Raw genomic sequence first — 26,114 nt, 5'->3', positions numbered from 1 at the left:
GAGTCGCAGAGCGCTAGGTCTTGGATGCTGTGGTAATGGGGGGCCTGGTTGCTGGCTTTGCCACAGAATCTTGGAGGAAGAAGCTGGATATGGGTGGAGGGTGCTACCCTGGAGACCCAGAAAGACCGGAATGCATGGGGGTGGGGGTCTGCAAGCTCAGGAGAGGTGGCTCTCTCTGTCTGATGGGAACATGCCAAGATGCCCCAAGCGGGACTTGAATGAGAGTTTGGAAAGATTTTCTGGGTTTCAAGGAGCCTCCTTTATGGGTCACTGTGGGCCTTGCTAGGACCTCTGTCTGCTGTGTGTCCCTGGAGGGCCTGGGAGGCTTGGAGAATGAGGAGCCACGCAGGAACCAGGGCAGGCTCATGCAGGGGTGTAGGACAGGGTGGAGTTGAGACCCCTAGAAGGGCTGTCACATTCTGGTGGCTCCTGCTTGAGGAATTGCAGGCTGCCTGGATATGCCCAGCAGAGGCCGAGGGCTTGGGGAAGGGAGGAGGGACGTATGCCTCCTGAGGCTTGCATTGGAGCCCATGGTCTGGTCCTCCTCCCCCTGGAGGGATGGTTGTGGCAGAGGGAGGGGAACATGAGGAGCACCTTAGCCTGCAGGACAAAATTCTCAGGGCACTGGGAAGGGGTGCCTGGACCAGGGGGCTCTGTGATAGCTGCACACAGTTTTATTTGGGGGTGCCCTTCTGGCGAGAGGAGAGAGGCCATGGGGCTCCAGCAGTGTCCTGGGAGGGCTCAAGCCCACAGCTGTGCTGACGTGGAGCTTACAGGCAGGGGATTGGTGCCAGTCCTGTGGGACACAGGGCCTGTTCGGAAATGCCAGGCTGTGGGACATGGTTGGGTCCCTTCTCAGAAGCGTGCCCCCTGGCCTCAGCAGGGATCGTGGCTCCATGGGGCTATGTTAAGGTGCCAGCTGGGTCAGAAGCCCCTCAAGAGCCAGGTCTGATTCTGGACACAGGATCAGAACTCAGTAATGTTCAGTAAGCCTTCTTTAGGTTGGACAAACAGCACAGTCTGGGTTTTTGATTTAGCTGCTGCTTCTTATTTCTAACCGTGGTGAAATACACAACACACAATGTGCAATTTTAGCCACTTTGCAGTGTACGTTTCAGCGGCATTCAGTACATTCACGGTGTTGCGCAGCTGCCACCGCTGTCCATCTCCGGTACCCTTTTCATCCTCCCAAACTGAGCTCCGTCCCCGTTAGACCAAGCTCCCCATGCCCCTCCCCCAGCTGCTGGCAGCCACCATTCTATTTTCTGTCTTTATTATGAATTTATTTGACCACTCTAGGAACCTTGTGTGAGTGGAAAAATACAATAACTGCCCATTTTGTGTCTGGCTCATTTCACTCAGCATGACGTCCTAAAGGTTCATCCGTCGTGCTGTAGCATGGGGCAGAATTTCCTTCCTTTCAAAGGCTGAATAATATTCTGTTGTGCGATGCACCTGTGTTGTGTAGCTGTTCCTCCATCGGTGGACCCTTGGGTTGCTTCCACATCTCTCTAAGTCCCGCTTTCCATCTTCTTTGACTTTTCTTTGACTTTTTTGAGACAGGGTCTTGCTCTGTCCTCCAGGCTGGCGTGCAATGGTGTGATCACTGCTTACTGCAACCTCTGCCCCCTGGGCTCAAGTGATCCCCCAACCTCAGCCTCCCAAGTACCTAGGACCACAGGTTGCGCGCCACCATGCCTGGCTAATTTTTAAATCTTTTTTGTAGAGACAGGTTCTCACTAGGTTGCCCAGGCTGGTCTCAAACTCCTGGGTTCAAATGAGCCTCCTGCCTCGGCCTCCCAAAGTGTTTGGATTATAGGCATGAGCCACCCAACCCCTTTTTGGTTTTTCTTTTTGAATGAGAGTTCTCCAGTGGTCAGTGGGCTTGGGGGCTGGGAGGACGTGGGGCCTGGAGAGGGTGTGGGTTTGGAGGGAGACCAGTGCTCCTCATGCTTTCATGGGCATGTGGAGTGCACATTTGTCTCGGCGGGTCTGGGGCCTGGGACTCTGCATTTCCTACAGAGGGGGCATCGGAACACACTGAGTAGCCAGAGGCTAGTGGGCCTTGGAAGGTCCTTTCCGGCCCTCAGTGTGCGAGTCCGTGTTCCCTCTCCCATCTCTCTAAGCTTGACTCTGAAGAGCCACCCTGCCCCAGCCACCCAGACTCAGTGACAGTGGTTGCTGGTGGCATGGTGTCAGGCCAAAGGCATGGGCAGTTTGCAGAGTGGCAGGAGGCTGTTTCCTCCCCTGCCTTCTGTTGGTGCAGGACCTTTGTTTGACGTGCCGGATACACCCCCATCCTGGGTTGATGTGTTCACACTCAGCTGAGTCAAACAGGATGTGGCTGGGGAGGCGGTTGTCACCCAGCCATCTAAATCTCGGTGATGGCTGGTGCTGGATGCACAGGGACATGGTCCTGGCTCTGGGGGACAGGTAGGGGGATGTCCATGGATCCCCATGAACATTCTCCTCCAGGGGCAGACACAGTTTAGCCCCTAAATTGTGCCAGAGACTGTGCCGGGAGCCAGGCCCAGGGACACAACCTGCGGGCTCTGCTTTCTGGAGCTCGCCGAGCCGTGAGCAGGATGGCTGGGACACAAGGAGTGCCCAGGGAGCTTCCCCAGCAGTGGGAGTGCAATTTCATCAGGCCAGGAAGGGGAGAGAAAGGCAGGCCACGTGGAGGCAGCAGCGTTCAGAGCTGCCAGGAGCCTGGCGCTCTGGGGGGACGGTGGCTTTCTCCATGGAATAGGATGTACACGTTGGAGCCGGGTCATGGGAGAAAACCATCAGCATCCCAGACCCGGCCGCCCGCGGACGGGGACCTGTGCAGGTGGGAGTCCAGCTCACATGGAGAGGTCCGTGGGCTGGGCTGACAGTCCTGAGGGCCTAAGCAAGTCCGGGTGGAGGAAAGGCAGGGACAGACGAGGGCAGGGCCTTCCCGATGGAGGAGTGCTCTTGAAATCTGATGGGAGTGGCTTCTCGGGGGGCCCAGGCCTGAGCCCCACTAGTTCTTCCTCCGAGGCACCACCTGCTTGCTTCTCCGTCCTCCCTCTCTGTGTCACGACCGTTCTGGACACGGATCCAGTTCTCTCCAACTCAGCTTCCTGCCCATCTTTCCTGCAGGCCCATCCCCTTCTGCCCCTCCATGTGGGGCTGGGCTGGGAGTTCCCTGAGCCCCGACATGCACAGCTCTGACCAATCTCTGCGGCCCCTCTGTCCCCCGAGCACCAGGGATCCAGCTGGCACCATGGGGAAAGGAATCATGGAGGCAGTTCTGTGCCCTCTGAGCAGACGCCCAGCCCCTTGGCTTCTGCCTGCGGGAGGGCGTCTGTGCTGTGGTTTGTCTCCACCCCAGAGCTGTGGGCGCAGGGCAGGGTCTCCTGGGGCCCCAGCTGAATTGCTCCCAGACTGACTTCCCCAAAGCACAGCACTGCTGAGATCTCTTCCCGTCCTGAGCCTTCTCTGCTTACTCACCATAGGCCCCTCCACGGTTGATTCACTCTCCTGCTCAGCTCACACCTCTCTGCTTCCCAGCTTCTCCTGCTTTGGTCTTCCCTTGGTCTCCCACACCTTTCCTCACAACCCCTTTGCCCTGACCTCCTGAACCCTGACCTCTGCTTCTCTTTACATCACTGCCTTGGTGAACTCCTATGCATCCCTCAAAACCCGGTCCAAATACCTCATGTTTGGCTTGGGATATAAATGATTTGTGTATAAACTTTCTTTCCTCTGCTAGACTTTTTTTTTTTAATGTGAAAGTAGTTTTTCAGATCACAAAAAGTAATCGAGTACCCTTTCTTTAAAATGCAGGAAGTACAGAAATGAGAAAGAACCTAAAATTCACCTGTAAGCCAGCGATATCCATGCTTGAGGTTTTGCTGTATAGTCTTCAAAATTCCTTTCATGCTCCCACTAGATTGTGAGGGTAGGGCTGTTGTCTTTCTTTTTTTGTTTTTGTTTTTGTTTTTTGTTTTTTGAGATGGAGTCTCGCTCTATCGCCCAGGCTGGAGTGCAGTGGCATGATCTCAGCTTACTGCAACCTCTGCCCTGGTCCCAGGTTCAAGCGATTCTTCTGCCTCAGCCTCCCGAGTAGCTGGGACTATAGGCGTGGGCTACCACGCCCGGCTAACTTTTGTATTTTTAGTAGAGACGGGGTTTCACCATATAGGCCAGGCTGGTCTCGAACTCCTGACCTCGTGACCCACTCACCTCAGCTTCCCTGACCTCCCAAAGTGCTGGGATCACGCCACCATGCCCAGCCTGTCTTGGTTTTTATAAAGAATCCCATAAGGGGCCAGGTGCAGTGGCTCATGCCTGTAAATCCAGCACTTTGGGAGGCCGAAGCAGGCAGATTGCTTGAGCCCAGGAGTTTGGGACTAGCCTGGGCAACATAGAGAAACCCTGTCTTTACAAAAAATACAAAAAATTAGCCAGGCATGATAGCATGCGCTTGTAGTCCCAGCTACCGGGGAGGTTGAGGTGGGAGGACCACCTAAGCATGGGAGGTTGAGGCTGCGGTGAGCTGAGATTGTGCCACTGCACTCCAGCCTAGGAGACAGTGAGACCCTGTCTCAAAAAAAAAAAAAAAAAAAAATCCCATAAGATACCAAGTAAGTGACTTGGACATAATAGGTGTGCCATGAAATTATGCTGAAGGAGTGAGCCACTGGTGGTGAGTTGGGATGGCTTTTTTGTGATTCTTGTAGGCAGATGTAGTGACCCCCATGGGTCGTCCCTAGAGACCAAGCAGAAACTTTCCTGGTCAACTTTACCCCCAGGACACCTGGTCTCTCCTCTGGAGGTTGTGCTGGAGGGCTCAGTGGGTGGGTGTTGGCTTCAGTGTGGGGGTTCTGGAAGGAGTCAGCATTTCAGGAGGGAGTGTGGGCACCTAGATGGTTGAAGGGGAGGGAGAGGAAGAGAGGGGCTGCAGAGGGCAGAGGCATCCCTGCCTGCTCCTCCGCCCCAGGGCCTGGTGAGGTCTGAGCTTTATGCTGGTGGGGTGGATTCTCGGTTTCCGAGGCTCTGGCCCTGCCCCTGGACTTGGCACCCTCCTTGTTGTCCTCCCACAGAAGGGCGCTCATCCTTTGGGGTCATCCCTGGTCCTCTCAGGCTCTGGGTGGGGACGGCCTTGCCTCCTCTCCTGGATCCCTGTTCTTTTCCTGCCCCCCAACATGGGTGCCTCTGGGTGGGGTGGGGCTGGGCTGCAGCACCCAGTACTGAGCCTGCAAGGGCTGGCTGCTGGCTCAGAGCCCCCCCCCCCCCACCAGAGTTACCCCCCTCCAGCTCCTCAGCCACACCAGCCAAGTTTCTCCAGAGCTGCCTTATAAGGCGGGTGCTCAGTGCTCGTTCATGGGTCTGGTTCTCTGCCTTCTTGGGATGCTCACTGGGGGCAAGAGGGAGGCCAGGCCCAGTGCCCAGCTCAGTTCTGGGCATGTCCCAGCTCTGCCCCATGAGTCAACTGGTTCTGAACTATCATTCCACCCCTCCCAGCCTCAATTTCTTGATCTGTCAAAGAGGCATCTGCAGAGGTGGCTGGGGGCTGAGCTCTCATGTATCCACCCACCCCAAGAACCAGGAAGGGAGTCCACAGTGGTTCTGGGGCCACTTGTGACCATGGGTGTGAAATTGGGGCGGGGTAGGCATGGCAGCATGTCTCAGTAGTTTTCCTGTGACCCAGAGGGTCTGGAAATCTTTGTCATGTGGGTGGAGCGTTGAGGGAGCAGGGGGTCAGGCCCCCCCGAGCTGATGATGGTGGGCGTGGCTCTTCGCATACTTGGTCCGCACTGGGCCCTGTGTTCCAGGGACAGAACAGGGAGGAATCTCAGCTCAGACAGCAGGGCTGCCAGTACAGCGTTGAGTATAGGGTTAATCAAAGCACAGGGCTCCCTGGAACCACCCAACACAGAGCAGTGAAGAGGTGGCTTTGGGGAAAGTGGGGTCAGAGCTGAGCCTGAGTGGGGGGTGGAGAGGGTGGGCATCAGCCTGCAAGGGAGGGACACTTACTGGGCCCCAGAAGTTCCTGGTGGGGATCAGGGACTGTGAAGTCGGGGAGAGGGTGACCACTGTGATTTAGGGAGGAAGGGCCCCATAGACAGCCCAGCTTCTGGCCCCGTGTTTACAGGACACCCCACATAGGCTCTGAGCCTATCCCTGGACTGTGGACTCCCTGAGGCAGGGTGTGCAGGTTCGTCCAGTACCAGGTGTAAGGCAGGGGGCCTTGGTAAGCGTCGAGGGACTCACTGGTGTCTGATGAAGCAGTGAGTTTGGATCGTGTCATGCCTCGGGTCCTGAGCCTGCAGGATTTTTCTGTGGGGCTGCGTGCTTCTGCTTCTGGAGGTGTCCAGAAGGCACTGACGTTCCTGCCGGGATGCCTTACTCGGAAGGTCCCGCTGCTCCCACCTCCTCCCATTTTCCTGAGCTGCTTCCAGAGGGCACCCAGGTCCCCTTTTACTTTGGGATTGGGTCTCTTTCTCTTTCCCCTTCTAAGAACAAGTACCCTCCTTCTCCGAGCTGTCCCTGGAGCCTCTCAGACCTAGGTCTAGAGCCGGAAGTCCCGCATGTGCTGGGGGAACACGAGGATCAATGCGGGAGGATTGGCCAGGCCCGGTGTGTCTCCTTCGTGGTGGGACGGGGTGGGGCCAGAGAACAGAGCCCGGCTCCAGAGCCCAGGAAGAGAACCCCTCCCCTCACTGGCCTGCTCAGCTGCCTGCCAAGCACCGTGCAGTGGTGAGAGGAAAGGAGGGCTGGTCCAGGAATGCAGCGGGTGCCTAGCAGCTGTGGAATACCTTAAATAGAGCTCGCAGCTGCGGGGAAGGGTGGGGCCAGGAGGCAGGCGCTGGGGGCGGTTTCTCTGCTCCGCCCCCTGCAGCTCTGTGGCCCTGACCACCCAGCCTGGCCCCAGGATGGAGCCCTGGCCCCCAACACATGGCACTGGGTGAGGCCTCCTCTCAGCACTTGTCCCAGGAAGTCAGAGCAGCTGCCAGAAGAGAGAGGAGCTGTGTCTGTACCCGCAGCCTCCCAGGCCCGGGACAGCTGCTGGGATTGAGGTTCTGCACAATGGCCAGCCTGTCCGGAGGGGCGCGCCCCGGCCAGACAGCCATGCTCTGTGCGGTGTGGACAGAGGACACATTCAACCCTGGAGGAGCGTACTCAGACTCCCTGCCTCGGGGCCCAAAGTGTGGGCAGCCCCTAACCAGACCCTGGATTCCAGCAGACAGCCTGGGAGGATGCCATGTGGTCCACCCTGACACACTGTGTCACCTGGGACCTCGTTTCTGAGAGCTGCAGGGAGGCGCTTCCTCAGTTGGACTCCACTTCCTCTCCGGGGTTTTCTGTGGGTGTTATAAGTGACTCTGTCTCCTTCAGTCCAAGGGGGCTCCTGGGGTCTGGGCTGTAACTGACAGGCTAGAGGAGCCCATGGCCAGGGCTGAGCTTCCTTCCCATTCTCTCTGAACACTGGGCCCAGGAAGGGGTTAAAGTGGAGATGCTCTGATTAAAGTTGAGGGAGGCATGGAGCTCCCCTGACCCTGTCCCGCCATCCCACTGCTGCTACTGGGTGTACTCTGTGGAGCCCCAGGACTCTTAAGGAACCCAGAGTGGAGATTCCTGGTCTCATCCAGTGCAGGTGAGGGGGAAAGTGATTTGTCCACAGTTACATGGCTACCGTCAGCACACCCGGGTCAAGCTCGATTCCACTCCACGGCCCCTGTCTGAAACCTGGAACTGGAAATGGCCCTGGAAATCACTGATTCCATCTGCCGCCTTCCAAAATGGCCCACAGAGGTTACGATGTCGCCTCCTGTAATGCCTTGCCCACTCGTGTGTGGGGAAATGGCAGAGGAGCGCCGGCTTTGCCCTCACACTGCCTGGGCTGCCGCCCCTGCCCTGCCTAGGGGCTTTCCTCTCTGGTCCATTTTCTCATTGTGGAAGTGGGCACAATTCTTCCTGTGCAGCGTGGTTAGAGTAGATAGTGACGATTCATGAAGCAGGGTGGAGCACCTGGGGGATTCGTGTTAAACAAGCACATAAACAAAAGCCAACACAACCCTTATTTAATCATCAGGCAGGCCTTGTCTGAAGCCCCCGGGCAGCACCTCATGCCATCCCTAGGTTCCAGGCCGGTGGTGTCGCCCTGTGTCTCTCTCACCTGCAAGCTGATGTTTAGAAGCCCTGCTCTGTGTTCTGGCTCCCATTCTCCCTGTGAACTTTCCCTTTCTTCATCCTAAAAAGCAATGCATGACGGGGCGTGGTGGCGGGCGCCTGTAGTCCCAGCTGCTTGGGAGGCTGAGGCAGGAGAATCACTTGAACCCAGGAGGCGGAGGTTGCAGTGAGCTGAGATCATGCCAGTGCAGTCCAGCCTGGGCGACAGAACAAGACTCCCATCTGGAAAAAAAAAAAAAAAAAGTGATGCCCAGTCATTCTTAGATAGAAAATGAAGATCTCATGAAATTTGGAAAGAAGTTTTTCTCTCCCATTCCCCAACTCTCTCCCAAGGGGTGGCCATGTTGACAGCTGGGTGTGGCATTCTCCTGAATTTTATTCTTGCAGAGTCATTCAGGGCTTGTGTAAAAAAAGTCAATGTGTAAATATAGACTTTTCAAGAACACAAAGGAAATCAGACTTCTGCTACCAGCTTTTATTTTTTCCATTTAACAACACTGTTGCCACTTGTAGATGTAGCACGTTCCTTTTTCTTTTTCTTTTTTTTTTGACAGAGCGTGGCCCAGGCTGGAGTGCAGTGGTGTGATCTCAGCTCACTGCGGCTCACTGTAACCTCCACCTTTCGCCTTCTGCTTTCAAGCGATTCTCCTGCCTCAGCCTCCCAAGTAGCTGAAATCACAGGTGCCTGCCACCACACCTGGCTAATTTTTGGATTTTTAGTAGAGACGGGGTTTCACCATGTTGGCCAGGCTGCTCTTGAACTCCTGACCTTGAGATCCGCCCACCTCGGCCTCCCAAAGTAGCACGTTCCTTTTAATGGTTGTGTCATCAGCTGTCCCATGGCCCTGCCAGGCTTGTCCAGCTTCCCACTGTGATTGAGAGGCTGCAACAGATGTTCTTGCACTTGTACATGTGCACACATGACTGAAGGATGAGCCCTTAGTGAATTTCTGTGTCAAGGATGTGTGCATTTAAGTTTTGATCTGCTGGGCACAGTGGCTCACACCTGTAATCCCAGCACTTTGGGAGGCCAAGGCGGGCTGATCACTTGAGGTCAGGAGTTCAAGACCAGCCTGGCCAACATGGTGAAACCCCATCTCTACTAAAAATACAAAAATTAGCTGGGCATGGTGCTTGTAGTCCCAGATACTCAGGAGGCTAAGGCAGGAGACTTGCTTGAACCCAGGAGGCAGAGGTTGCAGTGAGCCAAGATCGCGCCATTGCACTCCAGCCTGGGTGACAGAGCGAGACTCCCTATCAAAAAAAAAAAAAAAAAAAAATTGATCCTTGTTCCTGAATTGGCCTCTAAAATGGTTACTAGAATTTTTAGGACCCCTCCCCTCGCCGACCTGCTCAGCTATCTGCTGGGCCCTGTGCAGTGATGGTCCAGCAGGGAGGTCCTATGCTCCTTACCCCTGGCTGAGGGCCAAATGCTCTCCAATTGGTGTTTTATTTTGTGCATCTCGGTCAGGCGAGAGGGATTATCTCTTCGTATGTTATAGGCCAGGGCCCTGTGTTCTCTTTTCATTTGGATGGTTTATCCTTTTCTTGTTGAAATTTTTTAAAAAGAGTTCTTTGTAAGCCAGGCGTGATGGCTAACACCTATAATCCCAGCACTTTGGGAGGCTGAAGTGGGCGGATTGCTTGAGCTTAGGAGTTCGAGACCAGCCTAGGCAACATGGCAAAACCGCATCTCTGCAAAAATTAGCTGGGTGAGGTGGTGCGCCTGTAGTCCCGGCTACTCGGGAGGCTGACGTGGGAGGATCATTTGAGTCTGGGAGTTTGAGGCTGCTGTGAGCTGTGATCATACCACTGCACTCCAGCCTGGGTGACAGAGTGAGATCCTGTCTTAAAAAAAAAAAAAAGAGTTATTTGTACATCTTTATCACAGCAGGTACGAGTGTCTTGTCCCCAGCTGCCTACTTTTGATTTTATTTCTGGGATGTTCTTCCACACAGAACATTTTAATCCTGATGTTGTCAAGTCTCTGCTTTCTCTTTTAGCTTTTGGAATTCACGTCCTGTTTTGAGGTCTCCTGCGTTCTGAAATTATAGGAAAGAATTTCACCCACGTTTTCTTCTAGTACTTCTGTGGTTTCATTTTTACATGTTGAAATCATGAATCCGTTGGAATGTATTTTGGTTTCAGCAGCGAGGTAGGGGTAGATGGTATTGCCTGGATACACAGCAGTGAGCTTGGTCTGGAGCGGGTGGGGCGTGTGTGTGTGTGTGTGTGTGTGTGTGTGTGTGTGTCTGCGCTATTTTTATCAGTTTTGGTGTCTGCATTGTGCTGGCTTAGCAAAAACAATTTGGATGCATTTCTTTTCCCCTCTGTGTTCTGGAACATTTTAAGCAGCAACATAATAATCTCTTTGTTAAAACTTTTCAAGAATTCACTCGTGAAACCATCTGAGCCTGATACTTTTGGGGGAGTCTAGCACTTTAAAAACTTAAATTTTTTCCATGGGTCTGTGAGTTTCGGAGTTTTTCTTTCTTCTTAAAATTCATTACTTTTTTTTTCCTAGAAAAATGTCTTTTAGCTTATTTAAAATCCGTCAGCTTATTCCGAGGGGGTTGCTTTAGCTTGCTTAGTGAGGACGGTGTGCAGTGCGGTGATTGACATGATTGATCAGCAGAGCATGATCGATCAGTCGGTGTGCAAACATGACTGACTGTGGCCAGCGTCCTGGGGTGCTCCATGTTGAGGCACATGTGTGCAGTGCAGGGTGATGTGTATTCTGAGAGGGGATGAAGCCACAGGACCCCTGCACCCTTAGGAGAGAGCCCCCCTCCCCAAGGCTGCAGTCTTGAGTAGGTAGTGACAGGAGACTGGGTCTGGGGGGCTGAGTGGTCCCAGCAGGCCAAGGGCTTCAGGAATTATGAGAAGTTTGGAGTTGCCCGGAGAGCAGCTTTCAAAATCAGTCTGGACTGCAGCCTCCAGAAAGACATGCGATTGACACCACGAACCAGGACACACCTATATATGGGGTGGGGGTGGGGATGGGGTGTATTAATGAAACCAAATTTCCGTGATGGAATTCTTACCTTTACCATGCGTGTGCTACACTCAGTATTTTCTTTTTTTTTTTTCCTCTCTCTCTTTTTTTCTTTTTGTTTGTTTGTTTTGGAGAGAGGGAAGGCTTTTTTTCATTTTTTTTTAAACAGCTTTATTGAGATTCAAATAAGCTACTATACAATCCACCAATTTATTTATTTATTTATTTATTTATTTATTTATTTATTTTTTTGAGACGGAGTTTCACTCTTGTTGCCTAGGCTGGAGTGCAATGGTGCCATCTCGGCTCACCGCAACCTCCGCCTCCTGGGTTCAAGCAATTCTCCTGCCTCAGCCTCCTGAGTAGCTGAGATTACAGACATGTACCACTACGCCTGGCTAATTTTGTATTTTTAGTAGAGACGGGGTTTCTCCATGTTGAGGCTGCTCTCGAACTCCTGACCTCAGGTGATCCACCCGCCTCAGCCTCCCAAAGTGCTGGGATTACAGGCGTGAGTCACCGCGTGGCCCAATCCACCCATTTAAAGTGCATAATTCCATGGTTTTCAGTCTATTCAGAGAGTAGTGCAACCATCGTCACCACAACCAATTTTAGAAAATTGAAAATTTGAGAAATTTAGAAAATTTTTTTCTTAAGAAGAAACCCCGTAGCCTTTAGCTATCAATCCTGCCCTCCTCCTCCACATTTCCTTTCTATCTGTGTGGATTCTTTTTTTTTTTTTTTTTTTTTTTGAGGTAGGGTCTCATTCTGTCACCCAGGCTGGAGTGCAATGGCTCAATCTCTGCTCACTGCAACCTCCACCTCCCAGGCTCAAGCCATCCTCCCACCATGGCCTCCCGAGTAGCTGAGACTACAGGCCTGTGCCACCATGCCCAGCTAATTTTTGTATTTTTTGTAGAGATGGGGTTTCACCATGTTGCCCAGGCTGGTCTCGAACGCCTGGGCTCAAGTGATCCTCCTGCCTTGGCCTCTCAAAGTTCTGGAATTACAGGCGTGAGCTACTGCGCCTGGCCGATTCTAGACATTTCTTGTACAGAGAATTGCACGTTTGGCCTTTGTGTCTGGCTTCTCCACTTGGCGTCATGTTTCCAAGGTCCATCCACATTGTAGCAGGTGCCAGTGCGTCCCTGAGTAGTATTCCACCATGGCATGGACCATTCCATTGTGGACAGACATGTTGCCTTCATCAGCTGAGGGACATTGGGTTGTTGCCAACGCTGGTGAGTGTATTCTTTTCAAATTAAAAAAGAAATGCTGGTCACCACCCACTAGATCGTTTTCTTGGCCCACAGGGTGGGACAAGCCGGCCTGGGTGAGGGCCAGGAGGTGGCCAGGTGGAGACGGCTGGAGCGGCCCTGGGTTGCCTCTGGGCGCAGCAGGCAGAGGTGCAATGGCAGAGTCTGAGCAGGTTCCCTGGGCGGATCTCCATGCCGGTAATGTTTGTTTATTCAAGAAGTCTCGGCCAGGCGTGGTGCCTCACACCTGTAATCCCAGCACTTTGGGAGGTTGAGGCAGGCAGATCACCTGAGGTCAGGAGTTCGAGACCAGCCTGGCCAACATGGCAAAACCCCGTCTCTACTAAAAATATAAAAATTAGCTGGGTGTGGTGGCGTGTACCTGTAGTCCCAGCTACTCGGTAGGCTGAGGCAGGAGAATCTGCTTGATTCCAGGAGGCAGAGCTTGAACCTAGGAGGTGGAGGTTGCAGTGAGCCAAAATTGCGCCACTGCACTCCAGCCTGGGTGACAGAGTGAGACTATGTCTCAAAAAAAAAAAAAAAAGAAAAAAGAAAAAAAGAAATCTCCAGTGCTGCCCTGTGCCCGGCACTGAAGCCGAGGGAAGGCAGCATTAGTATGAGCTCCCAGCCCACCGGGCTCCTGTCTGGAGCTGACGTGCGACCAAGGCACACGAGGGAAGCATGGCGAGGTGGACGGTGCGGAGGCGTAAGGAGCAAAATAAGGCAGATGCAGTGGCTCAGTGGCTCCTGGTGGCTGCGAGGAGCGTGGGCAGGACAGCCCCAGGAGGGCACCTGGAGAGCAGGGCCGGCTGGGGCAAGGTGTGTCAGGCACTTGTCAGGAGCAAAATGTAAGGGGACACCAAAGAGCTCAGGAATCAACACAGATAGTATTTAATGCAGTATTTTTCAATATTGAAATGATGCATAGTAACCTCTATGATGAACAAATGTTGGAATTTTAAATTAAGACAGGCCCAGCCCTGCACGTGTACAGCCCTGTCAGAGTTTGTTCAGCGTGGAATTTGATTTGTTTAAAATGTTGCTTCAAAATATTGTTTGATTCCTGGATTTTTCGGCACTCCCTTAACTTTTGCACCTGGACGAAGGCCTCACCCTAATCCCAGCTGGAGAGGGTCAAGGGCTAGTGAATTTGGCTTTGGACCTGCAGAGCTTGTGGTACCTGAGAGGTGGGGCCAGGAACAGGAAGGAGCTGGTGAGAACGGCACCCAATATGGGACGGGGCCAGATCAGAGCAGCACTGTGGCTCTTTCCAACCCGTGGTTTTGCTGCTGGATGCTTGGCGTCGGTGCTGAGCCCCCGGCCCTCTGAACAGAGTGTGATGAATAACGGGGCCGGGGAGCTCTTGGGCCCCTCCCTGAAGCAGCAGTGAAGCCAGGGACATGCCGGCAGCAGGCAGGGAGAGGGACGTCTGGTCTGTGCCTGGAGCCAGCTGCCCCATGGAGGAGCTGGGTGAGGATGCGGTGGGAGGAAGACCTTCCCAGTCCTGCATCCTCCGAAGCATAACTGAGTGCTTGTGTGGCTTGGGGGTCACTCTGGTCTGAGGACAGTCTTGCTTTGCTTAGCCAGGCTTTGAAGAGCCACCGGGATACGGACAGCAGCCCTGCTGGGTGGCAGGTTGTCCACCCTCGCCCACTCCACGCTGGAACTGGATGCAGAGCACCTGGATGGCCAGTCCCAGAGTGTCTCTGACACTCCCAGTCACCTCATCCCTTAGACCAGGATAAGATGCGGGACCCCAACCTCGAGCCTCCCATGGGCTCCATTCCATGTGCTCCCATAAGCCACTGGGCCCACCTCCTGGCTCCAGGGCTGTCTGGCCATTTGGCATCTTGGTTTCCTCATCTGTACAATGAAAATAATAGTCCCAGCCTTCTCGAGGAGTTACAAGAAGCCTTTCATGTGAAAAACTGGGATTTGGTACCAGACTATCTGGATTTGAATTTTGGCCCTACCCCTCCTAACCTGTGGCTTTGGGCCAGTCTGGCCTTCCTGTCCTCAGTTTCCCCATTTATAGAGCCATCTCATTGAGTTGCTGGGAGGATGAACATAAGGAAGTGTACTCATGTGCCCAGAGCATTGTGATTTTACTTATTATTACCAAACCAGGCACACAGTAAGTGCCTAATAGATGCTCAGTGTCATTTCACGGATTCTGTGTGCCTTGTGTGTCTCCAGCAGCCAAGCTCTCGAGGTGGGGAAGCTGTTGACGAGTTGCACGAGGTAATTAGAAAGAGGAGGCCGCAGGTGCAAGGGTTTGGGTGACACCTGTGGACAGAGAGAGGCCGATGGACCCTGGCAGAGGGGAAGGGGGCCCTTGCACATAGAAAATGTTTCCTGCATCCAAGATCCTTGTGACTCTGGAACAGAGGCAGCAGAGGTCTGCAAATTCCAAATCATAAACCCAGAAAGCATAGAACATTCGTAGAGAGGACCAGAAACATCATATATCTTAGTGTGTATAGAATTTTCCACATAGCCAAACAAAAGCACGTTTCTAACTGAAGCTGTTGGAGAGTTCCTGAGGACTTTATACCAGACAAGGGCCGGTAAGTGGAAGTTCAATACGCAGGAGCCATTCCTTTTGTTCACAAATGTTTGCCGTCTTTTCTGTCTATATCCGCGTTCATGTGAGGGCACTCATAGGTCCACCGTCCAGCCCCATGCTTTGTTTGCTACCAAAAAATTTCTTAAGAATTCCTCAGCTGCAAATCCTCCTACCGGAGGGGGGGTTCCAGGAACCCAGCCTTGCTCGGGGCTGGGGCCCCTCAGCACCTGCTGCACAGGCGTTGGTCATTAAAGGTCATGTGCCATATCCGTGGGCCCTCGGGGTCTGGTGGCACCTGGGCACACAGTCCAGTGGCGGCCTCCCACCTGCCAGACACCGGGAGTGGGGGCTCCTCATTCCTCTTCCCCGGCGGTGGGGGGAGTGCCCCGAGCTGTCACACATCAGAACCCACCGACTCACACGTTGGGGCTCCTTACAGCCCCTTGACAGCCTCTCAGCCTGAGAGACCATCAAACTGAGTTCCTGGAGAGGGTGGCCGTTGAGGCCTGGACACAGGTGTGGACAGGATAGCCCTGCCTCATCTTGGAGTCCCGCTCCGGTTCAGCCTCTTGTGGGTCTGAAGCTCAGGCTGGGCCAGTCCCTGCCCCTCGGATGGCTGGAAAGGCAGCCCAGCCCCACAGCCTCCTTGTCAGGCTCTGAGAGCCGCCTGGCCTCCAGCTCTGCTCTTTTTTTTCTTAAGATGGAGCTTTACTCTGTTGCCCAGGCTGGAGTGCAGTGGTGCCATCTTGGCTCACTGCAATCTCCACCTCCTGGGTTCAAGCAATTCTCCTGCCTCAGCCTCCTGAGTAGCTGGGACTACAGGTGCGTGTCACCATGGCCGGCTAGTTTTTGTATTTTTAGCAGGGACCGGTTTTCACCATGTTGGCCAGGCTGGTCTTGAACTCCTGACCTCAAGTGATCTGCCCGCCTCGGCTTCCCAAAGTGCTGGGATTACAGGTGTGAGCCGCCACGCCCGGCCTCCAGCTCTGCCTTGATTTTCTCTTAAGGCCGTGAGGATGTCCATGCCTCCTCCTTTCCTCACGGCCCATTGATGTCTCCAGATGCTCTGCAAAGCCACCCTTCCCTCGGGAGCTCCCCAGCTGGTGACGGGGGACCCTTTGGGGATCACTGCCCAGGCAGTCATGTAGGTCTGTGGGCCGTGCTTCCAGGCTGGACTGAGACCTGGTGCATGGGGTGCTTCTGGTCTGAGCTGAGGCCCCTGGAAGCCACAGCCGGGAGGCAGCGAGGGACGGCTGTCATGTCCCCTCTCCCCTGTCTCCCAGGGTCCCTGCGGGACAGATTTCCCTGCCTGAGCCTCCCGGTTGCCCATACCCTGGCCTCCCAAAGCCCAGCCTGAAGCCTTAGGCACCCTACAACCTGCTTCCTCTGGCAGCCTGCCCTGTCTCTTCTCTGCCGATGTTCCTGAAACTTTCCTGCCTCTCCTTACCTCTTGGCCAGAGAGAGACTGGAGACCCCGTGGGAACCCCCGAGGGGAGGGAGAAGGCCGCTGTTTGAACGGAGGTGGTCTTTCCCTCTGCCCCTCCCCAGGCGAGTCACACTTGCAGGCCCAGCCTCCTGCTGTGGCAGCGCTTGGGGTGTCGGCTGCCTCCTGGGCACGAGTTGGGAGCTGAGGGAGGCGCTTTCAGGACCGGAGTGGCAACCCAGCTGGAGGAGGAGTAACAGGCCCGTGGTCAGCAGCAGCCGCCGCAGGGACCCCGGCGCTGTACCTGTGCCCCAGCTGACCCCTCCCGCTTCCCTAGGGTGGGCCGGGGATGGTGGTCTGTTGCCCAGCCCAGGAAGAAGAGGGGCCGTAGTCAGCAGCAGCCACCTCAGGGGACCCCAGCGCTGTACCTGCGACCCAGCTGACCCCTCCCCCTTCCCCAGGGCTGGCTGGGAATGGTGGTCTGTTGCCCAGCCTAGGAGGAAGAGGGGCTGTGGCTTCCACTCTAGAGGTCTCTCTCCCGGTCCCTCCCCCGGTGCTGGTCTAACTGCAGGCTTGCCTTAGGCCGTGGCTCCCTGCCGGCACCTGCTGACTGACGCTTAGCGGATGCTGATAGGAGAGGGCTGGGATGGGGAAGCAGCAAGTCCGGGTCACTGCGGGCTCGGGTTACAGACGGTTGAGGCACCTCCCAGCCATCCCCAGGAAGCAAGGTCCCACGCAGCCTCTGACTCACCCACTGCCCGTGTGTATTTCAGGAGGCTGCATCCCCCAAGGCCCCCACCAGGTAACTTCATCGGGCTGGGTGTCGCTGCAAAACCACCCATTGGGTGCGGTGGTCTTCTGGTGGGGGGCGTGGCTGGGGAGGATGCAGTGGAGGAGAAGCCAGCTCCGTGGTTGGGGGGAGGGTGGACTATCCGTTTCCTGTCTATCCCCTGAACTGGAGCTCATGGTCCCTCCCCCAGGTGCCTGGGCCATGGAAGAGGTCACAGCCCTGCCTTATTCCTGTGGCAGCCTAGGGGAGCCCTGGCCAGTCCCCTGTCTCCTGGGAGGGCGACAGCCTGGTCAGGCTGCAGGGCAGGACTGGAATGCAGACCCCCGCTTGGCCATGCCGTTGCCTGGCTGCTCTGTCTGGGGACCTTCTGTTCAGGAAGAGAGAAGCGGGCTGGACAGCCCGGCTCAGTGATTGGAAGCTCAGCTCCCCATGTTCAGTCCAGCAGGAAGTTTGCCTCCTCGGAACACTTGCGTGCTTCTGCATGTGTCTTCTTGGCTGGTGGTTCTGCGAGGCCCCTACTGGGCTGCGTCATGTCCTCTGGCCACCCTGGCCTTGGTGCCTGGCCCCTGTGAAACAGAGATACCTGGGCAGTCCCCCACTTGTGCTTGCAAGCCTGTGTGGCTTCAGTGATGGCTGATTCTGCTCCACCCAGAGGACTGGGGAATCCGCAGCCCAACTGTCCAGAGGAGTCTTTCTCAGTGGGGAGAGCCTGAGCTTCCTCCTGGTGGACAGTCCTTTAGATCTCAGGCGGACTTCCCTGCCGGCCGTTCCTCCCGCTGCCCCTGCTCCTCTGTCCCCCAACTGTCTCCCACCCTCTCCCCTGCAGCAGCCAGCTGGCACGGGGACCTCCCCTTCCCTCTGGGATTGTGAATGAGACGACTTTCCTGGTCCTTCTGGGTCCAGATCTTTCTGGCAACAGTCAGTGAAACCCTTGTCTCAGGTGGGAGGAGAAGGCTCAGTATGTGGTCACAACGACGGTCCTAACCACATCACTCTCAAACGCTGGCTTTCACTTACCCCTTGCCCTGCCCAACAGTTACTTTCATCATCCCATTTTCCAGATTAGGAAATCAAGGCGCAGAGAGCTTCAGCCACTTGCCTGAGGCCCCCACAGTTAAGTGTCTGGATTTGAACCCTGGAGCAGCCTGGCTGCTGAGCTGTCCTGGAGACGGGGTACTGTGCAGTGGTGGGGGTAGGGGTGGAGCTCTGCCGTCGCTGACTCCCGGGCTACCTGGAGTGATAACACAGCCCAGTGTCTGGGCCCCTGCCTGAGACTTTGGCTGGATGCCAGGAGCCCGAGACCTTCCAGCTCTTTCCTGTGTAAGGCGCCATGGGGTGAAATGAAAGAAAACCCCAGTTAGAAGGTGTCCCCCTCTTCCTTCAGTCCCTCAGCTGCCCTGGATTTTGAAATAAGACACCGCCCGTCTGTGGGGTGAGCAGGAACAGATTGGAACCGCATTTCTCTCCCCCCAGTCACAGCTGCCAGGAGCTCATCTTTCTCTGTCTCCTCCCCCTGCCGCCTCTCCCCACAAGACTGGGCTGGATGCTGCTGGGAAAGTCAACAGGAAGTCTTTTGGCTGCGGTGGAGGTGGGGGTCTGTGCTTCCCTGGGGACCGAGATGAGGGCTCCAGGTTGGCTCCGGCAAGAGCAGGGAGGCTCATGTCTCTGCCTGCTGGTTTTGCTTCCTGTCCTGGGAGAAGGTATCCACATGTCCCAGAATGCACCTTCTGCGTGTACAGGGATGGCTTTTGGGCCATTCACCTGAGGTTTATTGATCTTTCTCTTTGGAACTGGAGTGGCTCCTCCACGGTGGATTGGGCTGAGCTCTCTGCCTCGGCCGACGTCTTTCCCCAGGCACTTCCTCTCACCGCGCCACGGTGCAGGTTGCTAGTGGATGGGTCTTCACCCTCGGGGATTGGCAGCTGCCACGCTCATTTCACAGTCGAGACACCCTGGCCGAAGGTTCTGCTAAGCTCCATGGAGTGTAGGGATTTTTTTTGAGACGGTCTCTCTCTGTCGCCCAGGCTGGAGTTCAATGGCCCAATGTCCCGCTCACTGTGATCTTGACCTCCTGGGCTCAGCAATCCTCCCATCTCAGCCTACCAAGTAGCTGGGACTACAGGTGTGTGCCACCATGCCTGGTTAATTTTTTAATTTTAATTTTTTTTGTAGAAATGGGGTCTTACTATATTTCCCAGGCTGAACTCCAACTCCTGGGCTTAAATGATCCTCCTGCCTTGGCCTGCCAAAGTGCTGGGATTCCAGGCATGAGCCATTGTGCTCAGCTGGGGTTTTCCTTTAACCCTTCCTGGCCCTTCCCAGGTGCAGGACCCGGGCCTCAGCCTTATGTGTTCTTGAACAGCTCTGGGCTCTGTCCTGTACCTCCTGGGCGCGTGGTCAGGCCCCTCGTGACATCAGCAGGAGACTCAGGTGAAGAAGCAGGCAGAACGGAATGCTTGCCATCACCTCGGGGCCAGGCGGGGCAGCCAGGACAGTAGCAGTGGCTGGTGTGGCTTCCTGGAAGGTCAGCCCATTGGCGTAGCCAGCGAATGGGGAGGGGAGCTTCTCCCCTTGGCTCCCCTCATTTCTGGTCTCTGGGCCTCCAAGGCCAGGTCTCCAGAGTTCTAGGTGGAGGATGGAGGTCAGGGAAGCTGGGGTAAGAGCGGGCTGGGGGTGGGTGGTCAGGCGGATCCTGGAAAACCGTCCTCTGCAGGTCCCGCTTTCCCCAAGGAGCACTCAGGGCTGGTCCCAGGGAGCCGGGCTAATGGTCACCTCAGATGGCGCAGGGGTCCATCCCCATGAAACCGGGCCCATCCCCATGAAACTGGGCCCACAGAAGCTTTTGGTTCTGGTTCTGTTCTGCCCCCTGGCTCTTGCTTCCAAAGTAGGACTCAGGATAGCTCTGAATTCCCTGCCGAAATGCAGCTTCCTGGGCCCTAACCCAGCCCTCCAGAACCAGAGTCTCTGGGGTGGGCCCTCTGCTTGTCTAGCAGCCTCCAGGGGACACTTGTGCCTGCCAGAGCAAGTCTAATAAGCACTGCTGTAAACCCCTCGTCCCCACAGCCTTCTGGCTCGTCTCCCTTTTCCTGCTGGGATCTGCATCAGGATTAAATGCCAACGTCAGGGATCAGGTTAGACTTGTGAACCCTGAGACAATACCTGCATCTTTTTTTTCTTTTGAGGCTGTCTTGCTCGCTCTGTCATCCAGGCTGAAGTACAGTGGTGCGATATCCACTCATGGCAACCTCCACCTCCAGGGTTCAAGCAATTCTCCTGTCTCAGCCTCCCGAGTAGCTGGGACTACAGGCTCACACCACCACACCTGGCTAATTTTTGTATTTTTAGTAGAGATGGAGTTTCACCATGTTGGCCAGGCTGGTCTCGAACTCCTGGCCTCAAGCGATCCGCCTGCCTCAGCCTCCCAAAGTGCTGGGACTACAGGCGTGAGCCACTGCGCCCGGCCTGATACCTATATCTTGACCAAGCTGCTGTGGAAACATTGAGTTCCTCTTGATAGTTTTGTCCACAGAGTGAATGTTTAGGAACCAGTGAGGGATCTCTCACCCCCACCCAGATGGCGGCCTGGAGGCAGCGTTTCTGACCCTGTGATGGGATTTGTCTCTCTTGCCCAAGAGACTTTAGAGATGTGGCCCCTGAATATGGGAGCCCCTGTTGGGGTGGGAACGGGAGCTGGCCCTGGCCATTGTCCAGTGACCCCATCTCAGTGCCTCGATCCTAGCACCCTCGATCTCAGCGCCTCCCCTTCCCCGGCTCCACGCGGAGATCAACGTGGCTTGCGCTGAGCAATCCTCCACCGCCCCCCTCGCGTTCCTGCTGCAGGGAAGCCTTTCCAGGGAGCCAGCTGACACATTTGGCCTCCATTATTTGTTTTTGAACAGGAATGAAAGGAGAGAGTGAGTAAGAAAGTGGCAGGAGGTGGGGGTTGCAGAGTAGGGGAAGGTCAGACAGAGGGGAGGAAAGATCTGGAAAGTCCAGGCATGTGCTCTGGAAGCAGGTGCCAGCGATGAGCTCATCTGGAGGGTGGCCGCCCGCCCTGAGCCCTGCCTGGGGCCAGCAGGGAACACTCTGCCAGGGCATGGTCGCTGGGAGCCTGTCCTTGGCTCACTTTCTGCTGCTTTGAGCGCTGAGCAGATTTGTTTCCATTTTAGGGACAACGCAAGGAGGCTGTCATTCCACCCCTCACCTTATTAATATTTCATGAATCGTAAGTGACCACTTACTGCGTCGTGACGTACTCCAGGCTCTGGGCTCGAAGCTTTATGTGCTTCATGGGATGTATCTGCACTATCGCCATAGAAAACGGTTCCTGTTACTACTGCAGAGAAGAAGGCACTGAGCGAGAGGTTGAGGAACTGGCCCCAGGCCACACAGCTAGAAGCGGCTGACCCTGGCTGTGAACACAGGGCTGCTTGACTCCAAAGCCTGAGCTGGTTTGCAGCGAGGCTCATGGTTTCTGTGCCACTGTTTGAGCCTCTGATCGAGCCCCTTGGCTCAGTGGGGTGCCCAATGACCTACCAGCTGTTCCATTATGTGTTGTGGACACCTCCACGGCCCACCTGGGTGGGAGGGAAGGGGCTTCAGGAGGTGGGAGGGGTACAGGGAACACAGTCCAGCCTGCTTGGGCCCAATACCTTGACCTTCAAGGTACCCCTTGAGGGTAGCATGAGGCTAAGCCCTTGTTCTCCTCCAGGACCCTGTTCCTGTGAGGGCCTCGGGGTCCCTTGCTTTTTTCTGGGGGCCTTGCTGGTCAGGATCACAGAGAAGCTCTTTGCTGTTGATCTTTCTGCCTCTGTATCTTTTGGCAAGCCATTTTATGACTCAGTTGCTTTGTCTGTAAAATGGGTTGAATAACATTGTCCTGCCTCAGAGGGTTTTTGGGAGGAACAAATGAGACCTGTTGCACAGAAGCCCTTTGTAAGCCATGCTGACTAGCAGTTGCCGGACCCCCAAGTGAATGGGCATCCGGGCACTGAGTGTGTGGACTCAGTACTCGGAAGGAGGGGCTGGGGGGGTACCTAGAACTCCTGGGAGGCTCGGACCCCTGCTCTGCTCAGATTCTGAGCTTCTCCTTGGCCAGTTTAATTCCCATCAGTAGGGTGAGGGTAACCAGGACTTACGCATAGTTGGGCGAAGTTGAGTGACCACATGTGGAAGTCTAGCGTCCTTCATGCAAAGTGGGCAGGCGGCCAAAGTGAGCTCTGCTCCAGTCCCCCCACCCCCGGGGCTGTTCCTGGCGCCCTGCCCTCCCCCAGAGCCCCACTGACCTGCACCATGTGACCCGGGCCTGGGAAGATGGGCCCAGCTGTGGGAGGTCGTGCGGGCTGGGGACTGAGAGTGCCGGAGGAGGGCCTCCCAGGAAAACCCAGCTGCACAGGAAGCCGGGCCAGCGGCCTCCGGAAGCCTCTGGGCTTTGCAAGCTGGACTCCCCAGATCTGTGGCTGTGGGGCCCTCTCCTGCCTGCAGCTGAGAGCCCTTGACCCGCACCTGAGGGCTTCAGAGGTCCGGGAGGGGGATGTGACCGTGTCCCCAGGGTGAAGCCCACCCGAGTGTCACTCTGGCTACAGCCCTCACCTCTTCCTGGCCCCCTCTCTGGTCATGGGGACGCTGCCTGGGGGGGTTCCCTTACATAGAAGGAGCTGCAGCTGAGCTGGCGGGCCTCGCACACCCCCAAGGCCGCCTGACTTCCAGCCTCCAAGTGGGGCTGCATTCACCACTCAGGACCTGGAGCCTCAGCCAGAGAGGGACCCTCTACTGCCTCTTTCTCTGTCTCTTGGGAAAGGTAGGGTCTTTGTGCCCCCTCCCACCCAGGGACCTGGCATGTTGGGAGGCTAAGAGGAAGCTGCCCCCCGCTCATCTACCCCCCGACCCTCCCAGCCAGCAGAGTTTTACCTGTGTGCTTAGAATCTGTGCGTGGAGCCAGAAGTCACAAGGTTGGCCCAGCTGTGTCTGACCCTGGCTGTGCGGTCTTGGACAGTCCCAGCCCTCCTGGAGCTGAGCATCCTGATCTGTAGAGGAGAGGCTGCTGTGCCGGCCCCGCAGGGCCCTGTGCAGAGGGGAGTGTGTGCGGCTGTGAGTTCAGGCCATGCCCTCAGACAGGAGGATAGGATCGGAACAGTGGGTCAGGATGGCCAGAGGGTCCCAGCCTCAGGAGGAGGCCTCCACACCTCCCAGCGCCTCCACACCAGGGAATGCAGCCAGGCCCCCAGGCCTCCCATCTCAGGAAGCAGCACCCCGCCCCCCACCTCTGGTTGCCTGGGCCTGAGAAGTTGAGCATTCCTCCCGAATCCGAGTGCCCTCTGACCCCTGCTTGGGTAGTTGTCCCTCCTGAACTGACCGCCTGTCCTACACAGTCCCCCGTGGTTTGCCCCACAGGGTGGCCAGCGAGTCCCCTGCACAGCACACCTCCCCCAGGAGTGCTGCCTGTGATGATGGTGTAAAGGGTGCCCCCCCGAGCCCCCGGAGGCCTGCAGTGGCGCAACAGCGTGAGCCCAGGAGCCCCGGTGAGCTCCTGGATGGAGAATCTGTTCAGCTCACTCCCCAGCCTAAACCTTCCCTGGGTGTCTGCTGTGCTTGGGGTGCTGACTCATCGTGGGGCGGCCTGTGAGATCCTACGTCACCTGGCCACTCCCCTCAGCCCATGTTCACTGCACCGGTCCCCTGGCCTGGCTGCTCCTGGAACATGAGGGCTCATCCTCACGGAAGAATATTCACTTGTTCCCTCCTGGAAAGTCCCTCCCCAGACCTCCTGGCCGCCTCATTCAGGTCTTGCTGAAGCGCTGCCATCTTGGAGAGGCCTCCCTGTCACCCACAGTTAAAGCAGCCCTCCCATGCCTGTGGGTGGCTTTCTGTGGGGCATGGATGAGTATTGGAGAGTCTTGCCGTTTATTTGTTCATATGCCCTCTGGGAGGGCAGGGGACACTGACTTGTGTTGTGGGTGCCTTGCATGTCACGGGTGCTCAGTGAATGCCTGTTAAGCATTAGGGGAGCACAAAGGAGGGAAGCCTCTGTCCAACTGGAGCAGTCAGGGAAGACTTCCTGGAGGAAGTGGTATCTGGTCTGCTTAGAATGTGGCGATTTGTCTGTATGCAGACATTAGATTAGAGGGCAAAGGCCATTATCATAACTTAGCAGACAGCTACAAGCAGCTAAGGAATTGCTATGACATGGACTGCTCGTGGTTGGAGCTAAGAAGGAGTCAGAGACAGAGGTCCCTGTGCTCCGGAGTGAGTCCTTGGGGGAGGCTGAGCTCCCAGAATGTGGGGCCGCCTGTGCAGAGGCCGGAGGTGGGAGACACACCTGTGAGTGCAGGTGAGTGTGGGGTGAGCCACTGGGGCTGGATCAGAAGATGGGAATCCCTAAACCCACCAACCAGCCTTGGTGCCCTGGGAGTGACAGGAGACAGGGCTTCTGGGGTACTAACCCAGCACAAGTGGACAAGATGGGATGCAGGGGAAAGGACAAAGCTCTCTGAGGCTTTGGGAAGCTGAGTTAGGACAGAGCCATGACAGGGTGAGTTCCAGAAGCAACACAAGAAAAAATAGCTAGACTGGGTTTTCCCTTCACTGTAGGAGATGCCCCATCTCACTTCCCCCGTCCTCCGGGCTCTGGCTATGGGCTGGGCACAGTGAATGGGTTCCATCTGCAGGGGTAGTCACACCCCTTGGGCACAGCTGCCTCATGCACTGTATTGAGATGGGATCCGAGGCCGGGAAGAACAGCTTCTTCTGTAGGTTGACATTGTCAGCCTTCGGGGAGGGAAGGACGGCAGGGGGCCTGGAGCATCTCCTGTTTGCCATTCACACTCTGTGCCTGCCTGCAGGGTCTTGAGCCCTGTCTGTTCTGCCTCAGTCCTGGTCAGGAACTTGTTGGAGCCCATAGGGGCAGTCAGGCTGGAACAGGAGGAGACCAGGCCGGCAGGGGAGCCGAGAGGGGGCCCTGGACAGCACCCAGGGCTGAGTCATCCTGGGCCTGCCCGACTTGCTATTTGGAGCTGTTCCCGCTTGCTCATCATGTGCAAGGTCCTGATCCACTCGGGTCTGTTTAACCAGCGCCCCTCCCCAGGCCCAGTTTGCCTTGTTTTCGTTCGATTCATTTATTGTCATCACTGCCATCCTTGCACCACGTAACTAGCCTCTCCAGCATGCCAGCCACCAAGCTCAGGGCCCTCTGAGCATCTCCTGTAACCCTCACAGCAACCCGGGAGGCACAGAGAGGCTGAGTCGCTGACCCATAGTCACACAGCAGGTATGGGGCATTGCCAGGATTTAGCCAGATCTCTGACTCCAGGGCCTTTCCAGGGCCTTGGGTGGGACACTGGCAAGGAAGCAAGGTATGAACACTGGCCCTGCCTTGGACAGAGCTCGGGGACGGTGGCCTGGCAGGCCCAGCTGACACACTGACCCTGGTGCAGGTTCAACCATTGGCAAAGTGTTCAAGTACACACAGAATCTCAACTGGGGAGACAGGCGAAGCGGTCAAGGGAGGGCTGTGAGTGACGGGTGGACACTGTACCTACTGGCAGATCAGCTGACCTTGGTGCCTTCTGGAGCCTTTCAACTTATCCAGAAAAAGAGGAACTAACAGTTCCACCCCCAAACTGGGTGGGAGTACCACATTCGAAATTGAAGCAAAGCTCGTCCGTGTCATAGGCTCGGCAGATGTTAGCTGTGCAGGCAACTTAGTGACCATTTGAAGTAGGCTGTGCGGTGGCATCCTCATCTTGCAGATGTAGTCCAGAGAGGTTAGGGCACTAACCCTGGGTCACACAGCGACAGCTCAGGCTACAGAGAGCAGTGCTGGATGGGAGGGTGTTGGCAGCTTCAGGCACAGGCTGGGAGGGCTGTGGGGTCAGCAGAGGGAGGGCACACTTCCCAGCTGGTGGGGTTCCCTTGTGCCTCAGTAC

At 55.8% G+C, this 26,114-nt stretch overlaps 1 protein-coding gene and 1 pseudogene across 5 annotated transcripts in view; both read left to right on the top strand.

Annotated features, from left to right (window-relative positions):
- SEPTIN9 (septin 9) overlaps positions 1-26,114 on the top strand; it is a 222,044-nt gene that overhangs the window by 123,458 nt on the left and 72,472 nt on the right. The window lies entirely within an intron of this gene.
- LOC129533869 (uncharacterized) overlaps positions 5-26,114 on the top strand; it is a 46,124-nt pseudogene continuing 20,014 nt past the window's right edge.

Source organism: Gorilla gorilla, chromosome 4, assembly GCF_029281585.2.
Source record: "Gorilla gorilla gorilla isolate KB3781 chromosome 4, NHGRI_mGorGor1-v2.1_pri, whole genome shotgun sequence".
In the NCBI taxonomy this organism is placed as follows: domain Eukaryota; kingdom Metazoa; phylum Chordata; class Mammalia; order Primates; family Hominidae; genus Gorilla; species Gorilla gorilla.
The sequence above is the reverse complement of the archived record's forward strand: the minus strand, read 5'-3'. Positions and strand labels throughout refer to the sequence as shown.